This window comes from Hemitrygon akajei, chromosome 18 (assembly GCF_048418815.1).
Source record: "Hemitrygon akajei chromosome 18, sHemAka1.3, whole genome shotgun sequence".
NCBI lineage: Eukaryota > Metazoa > Chordata > Chondrichthyes > Myliobatiformes > Dasyatidae > Hemitrygon > Hemitrygon akajei.
This window is the reverse complement of record NC_133141.1, coordinates 13,322,864-13,329,555: the sequence shown is the minus strand read 5'-3', so window position 1 is coordinate 13,329,555 and position 6,692 is coordinate 13,322,864.

Here is a 6,692-nt window from a genome sequence, read left to right as displayed (position 1 = left end):
CTGGCATTGGAGAAAATGCAGAGGAGGTTCACAGGAATGATTCTGGGAATGAAAGGGTTAACATATGAGGAGCGTTTGATGACTCTGTGCCTGTACATGCTGGAGTTTAGAAGAATTGGGGGGGTGGGGGGGAATCTCATTGAGCCTTATTGAATATTAAAAGGCCTAGACGGAGTGGATGTGGAGAGGATGTTTCCTATGGTGGGGGAGTCTAGGTCCGGGGGCACAGCCTCAGAATAGAGGGATGTCCATTTAGAATGGAGATGAGGAGGAATTTCTTTAGATTGAGGGTGGTGAACCTGTGGAATTCATTGCCATGCACGGTAGTGGAGGCCAAGTCATTAGGTGTATTTAAAGCAAAAGTTGACAGGGTCTTGATTAGTCAGGGTGTCAGAGGTTTCGGGGCGAAGGCAGGAGAACAGGGTTGAGAGGGATAATAAATTAGCCATGATGGATTGGGGGAGCATATTTGATAGGCTGAATGGCCTAATTCTGCTCCTAATTCTTATGGAAACAGGCCATTGAACCCATTCATCCATGCTAATCAAGTTGCCTAACTGAGATTGTTCCATTTACCTGCATTTGGCAAATATCTATCTTAACTTTACCTATCCAGATACAGTAAATGTCCAAATGTCTTTTAAACATTGTAACTGCACACACCTCTACCACTTCCTCTAAACCTTTCTTATCCATGTAATTGTCCAACTGTCAGTTAAATGCCATACCTGCCATATATTCACCACCCCTTCTGTTCGATAACCTCCAATATTTTCCATGTCCATAAACAGTTCACTCTAAATATTCCAGGCCTCACTTTTCCTCATCTCCTCAAGTCTTGCAAATTTCTGAGATCTCTGCACGTCTTCAATTCTGGCTTCCTGCACATGCTTAGTACCCATTACTCCTCCACTAGCACCCACACCTTCAGCTCCTGGGCCCCAAGCTCCAAAATTCCTTTGCCAGATATCTCAGCCCTCGGCTCTTTATTTAACTCAGTCCTTAAAACCTATCTCTTTGACGAAGTGTTGAGCTGTCTGTTCCAAAAAAATCTTTATTATTTGGTGCCAAGCCTTGTTTAATAACTTTCCTGTGAAGTACCAAGGGACATTTGTATTATTCTAACATGGAGCTATACAAATGAAAGTTGCTTTGTTAGTTGCATGGAAACAAAGGACGGTAGGTTTATGTAAACATATAATGGATTACAGATTCATTTTGACTCAATTGACGGATTTCTGATAACCGGTTGGAGCTCTCAATTAATGATATTTTTCTTTTAACTACTATTGAACTGTTATCAGACCAAAGATATGTTGTAAAAAAAGGGAAGAAGAATAATTTATTGCTACTTTATTGGAAAAAATGTCATCTCTGATGTGATTTATAGCCTGTGTTTTACTGTAAAGCGCCTTGTTATCAGCGCTGTTAGTTTATTAAGAGTTATCTCATCACATTGCAGTAAATGTAATGAAGAAGGGGTTGGAGATTTAGTCTGCTTTGCTTTAACTGCTGGAGAAAGGAAAGTCACTTTCATAATATTAAATTAAACAATACTAGAAACCAATTACTGGGGGAAAAAATCTCATGACCAATTTGAAGGTATGCAAAGTCTGCAGATAAAGTAACTGAGAATGCTTAAGCTCACCTTGGCATCAAGATCTGATCATATTATACTGCCATCTTACAATTTAATAAACCACAGATTAAAATTAACCATTAACTTTATTCTACTGGTTGATAGCTACAAAAATACGTATAGCTTAATTACATTGAAAAAACAATAAAATACTTCACAGATAAAACCATTATTTGTGAGATTATCCCTCACTCCAAGTTTCATCCATTGTTTGTGGTGAGCCAGTTGTTTTCAATCTGTTTATGTCAGTGGCATTATAACTAGTGAGCAAGCAATGTTAGATATTAAAAAATTTGGACAGAGTTCCACTCTGATCATGAATCAGTGTGTGAGCCTTGGGTTGATTTTCTCCATGTTGACATGCTTGGTGTAGGCCCATGTTTGAGGAATGGCAGCTTGTGCTAGTTACTGGAGGCTGGACAGTATTGAACTTGACTCTCATGTCAACGTATTTAAGAAATAACAGAAGGAATTTCAGACAGAGTTAGCAGAATTAACACCATCACTGGAATGAAACCAATATGATCATGAAAACTGCAAAGTCATCCTTTGTGCAGGTGTTTCAGAAGATTACTTGCGATTATTTTTGTTCATAAAGCAGCTTGAACAACTTGCATTTACTTTGCACTGTCAAGGTACAAGGTCCAAGGCACCTCACAGAAAGGAATAAAAACAAGAAGAATTCAAAGAAGAGGTCTTTATGCCTGAACCCTGCAACATGCTACATAGAAAGTTATCTGCATTCACCTTTATTGTAATGATTAATTAATTATCCAAAGGATTACACCTGCATCTAATTGAAAATATCCGTAACAAGACACTGGTTCTAGAATGACACTAATTCATACTAATTACAGTATTGAATTAATATTGTTCCATGTATCTACATTGTTTATTGATTATGTTAGGCATAAAGTCTTCATCAATGATCTGCTGAACAAAAGAAACAAGGTGACTACCCAGATTTGATGATTTCCTCTGTGTGCTGTACATTTGTAAATCTATCCCAGTTGTGTTTGGTTATTCAGCTCTATACTGAATGAGTAACATAAACTAAAAAACATAAAGTCAGTCAGCATCTGAAAAGAGAAAGGCTGCTCTGTCCAGGTGCACGGCCTCATTCCGACCGTTAAGAAAGCCTTGCTCTCAGTTACTGACTGGCCAGACTTTTCAACCATGACTTTGGTTTAGGTTCCCAGCAATTTTCCCCTTGATTGAGAAAGAATTAGATAAAGTGAGATGAAGAGGAGATCTCTGGAGAATAAATGGCAGCAAGGGACAGTCAGGCCGAATGGCCTATTTCGGAGAGCACTCACAAGTTGAAAGCTGACAAGATGAGTTTGTGCTCATGCAGACAGGGATACGAATTACTGAGCTAGCTGGCAGGGGTTGCGATGAAGCTGAATCTGAATGCTGGCATGACTCTGCGCTGTCAGGGAAGGCAAGGAGCGATCGCAGAAGGAAGGCAAAAACAAGAGAGTAACCCTGGAAAAGAACGTTGTGATTGCAACAGAGGAACACAGAACAGAGTGGTGTGGGCTCTGCCTTTGTACTAAACCTTAGCCCATTCGCAGATACAGGAAAATGAAAGTCTTTTATAATCCTGTGATCAATCTGCTCAACCTTTTTCTTTCCTTTCAAGTAAAAACAACAAAGCTTGAACATTTGTTGATGCGAGGTTTGGGTCGCATTAGAAACAGTGTGTTGGATCTCCTGGTTGAAACTCTCTAGCTCATGATATTAACCCCTTGATTAGAATCATAGAGTTTCTGTGGTACAGAAGGAGGCTATTCAACCCACTAAATCTGCACCAATTCTCCACAGAGCAATCACCCTGCTCTTTCACCAGCTTACATAAACATGTATCTCCTAGAATATCCTAACATTTTGTTTGAAGAGATTGTCTTTCTACTAGTGAACTAAATCATTGGCGTTCAGTTTCTGAGGCTTTTCCCATCATCATATTCTTCCGTTCTTACACTGGCCTGGTAGATGCCCAGGGCAGCATAGGATAAAAATCCTTCTGCCTTGCGGGCTCTAAGGATCCTGTGCAAACTGAGTTATAAAACAGTTCCCAGTTTGCCTGCACTTCTAGCACCAAATTGCCCTAAGTTTAGCCCAAATGGAGTATAATACTGCAGATGCTGGAAATCTGAAACACGAGCAGAAAAGGCTCGAAACTCCCAGCAGGTCAGACTGTGCAAAGAGAAACAGAGTTGGACAACTTTTCATCAGGACTGGAGATGTTGGAGTGGTTTTTGTTTGCAAGATAATACAAATACTGCATTTATTTTTGTAGATCAACAATCTCACTGCAAGAGGCACTAAGGCATAGAAAAGACGTTTCACTGGTACAAATAAGATTGGAGTGGAGGTATTGAGTTTCAGTAAGCTATAACTGACTTGGAAGTGTATGGTGCTGAAATTATAATCCACGAATGTCCTTTTCTAAATTAAGTCTCCATGGCTGATGACAACTTGCATCTTGATAATACTTCTGATATAGTAAGACATTCCAAGACAAAGGAGACTAATTGAAAGATGATTTACCAAACACAGTGTGCATGGTGATGTGACCTCACGTGCAATGGATGGAACGAACTGAGTGAATCAGAGCCCAGACTGGTCTTTACTCAAATTGCCTTACAGGTAGATTGAAGCAGAAATTGAAGCAGGTTATCGAGCCTCTCTACTTGCTACATTATTCAATGGATCATGGCCAATCTTCACCTTAAGTCAATTTCCTGCTTTGGTTTCATCTCACTCATTTTGAGAGTTAACTCCCTCTTGTCTGGTTTGTCTTCCCTGTTGGATTCAGGAGGGTGGTAATTCTAACCCTGTACTCAAGGCTGATGATTTCTAGTTGATTAGATTGTATGGGCTGGAAAAGGCATATACTGTTTAATATACTGGAAATCACCAGCCTTGAGTACTGTTGACTAATGATGCATTACTAGCCTGATGACTAGAATGGGCAGATTGTTTCACTAGACTTGTAGCCTGGAGTTTAGAAGAGTGAGAGGAGATAAGGTACTGAGATGACTTAACAGGATATAGGATGTTTCCTCCTATATGAAGATCTAAAACTAAGGGTCACTGTTTAAAAATAATGAGTCTTTCAGACACTAATTGGCCATTTTTTCCCTCTCTCAGAAGCTGATTAGACTTTGGGGCCCTCTTCCTCAAAAGGCGGTGGAAACAGAATCTTTGAATATTGCTGAGGCAGAGCCCAAATAATTCTTAGCAAGTAAGAGGGAGTAAGGCTTGCACAGATGGATGGAAGTTCAGAGTTACGGTGACAATCAGGTCAGCCGTGATCCTGTGAAATGGTGGAGCAGGTTTGAGCGGTTGAGCGACCACCTCCAGCCTCGAATTCACATGCTTGAACCAGTGCAACATGGCTGCCACTCTGCTGGGCTTGTTTGCATAGGCTCACCGATGATGTTGGAGGGAGGGATGTGGGAATAAATAAGGTGAGGTTATCAAATCAGTTACAGGATGAAATTGCATTAATTACCAGATGTGCGCAACAGCTGTGCATGCACCCCAGTTGTTTCTTGTCTCTCAGGTTAGAACAGCACACTCACTTTTTCCAAACACCCATCCTTAAAGCATTAAGAATTCCAGGTAAACAGTATGCTGCACACACCCTCCCACCACCCGCCTGCTGCCATTCTGTGCAGTGATTCAATAGTAGAACATTTGACAGGGACGCTGGTTGTTTCTGGCCAGAAATATCATAATCTAACTGTTAACATGTTCTAATCCATTGTCAGCATAGAGTAGCCCTTTCTGAAATCATTAAGATTGTTAAATTTATAGAGCATCCCAATCTAATTTTTAGCACTCTTATATGTTAATTTTGCAAACCAAGGCTGATGACCCAATAATATGTAAATTTACCACCTGGAGCTCCAAGAACCTTTGCATTTTGATTTTCACACTACTGGTGAATATATGTAAAAGCAATTGGCTGACTGACAGTATGATGAAGAAAACAACACTCTGTTCCTCAGTGAGTAATTCGTTCCGGCTCAGGCAGTACTGACATCTAGTTTCCCTCTATTGTTTGTAAGCTAACTCTCAGCAGAACAGACACATATGGAGCTGCAAATCTCTGAGACCGAGTGATGAGGGACAGTGTAATCAAGGAGAGCCACTGATTCTGTTACCCAGTTAACCTGTTATTGATGCCATCATGTACCTTGCTGTCTGAGGCATCAAACGGCTGTGTTCAAAGTTAGTCTTCATATTTGGGGTGGGGAATAGTGGGCAGTGAGCAAGTGTAGATTGAATGATGGATACTAGGTTGGGGGATCTTGATCTTTTAGGCAAGATTTTCAGAATCTGAACTAATTCTGTTTTGATTCTGAATCAAAATTGGGTTTATTATCACTGACATGTGTATGTTGTGAAATTTTTTGTTTTGTGGACCAACATAGTGCAAGACATAAACATTATTATCAATAAGGCCTGAAGACGTAGGGCAGAATTAGGCTATTTGGCCCGTCGAGCTTGCTCTTCCATTCAGTCATAGCTGATTTATTATTGTTCCCTCTCAACCCCATTTCTCCCAAAATCTCGGACCCTTACCAATCCAGAATATATCAAACTCTGCTTTAAATACACCCAGAGACTTTGCTTCCACAGATTCACGACCATCTGGCTGAATTACAAAATAAATAATCCAAAACAATTCATGAAATAGTGTTGATGAGTTAATGTACTGGTTAGAAATCTGATGGTGGAGGGGAAGAAGCTGTTTCTGAATTGTTGAGTTTGGGTCATAAGCCCTGTACCTCCTCCCTAATGGTGGTAACAGAAGAGGGTATGTCCTGAATGGTGAATGTCCTTAATGATAGATGTCATCTTCTTAAGGCACTACGTCTTGAAGATGTCCTTGATGATTGCAAAGTTTGTGCCCATAATGCAACAGGCTGAGTTTACAACTCTCTGCAGCCTCTTGCAATCCCGCACAATGGAGCCTCCATACCAGACAGTGATGCAACCAGTACTCTCCACCGTACATCTGTCGAAATTTCCAAGTCTCTGC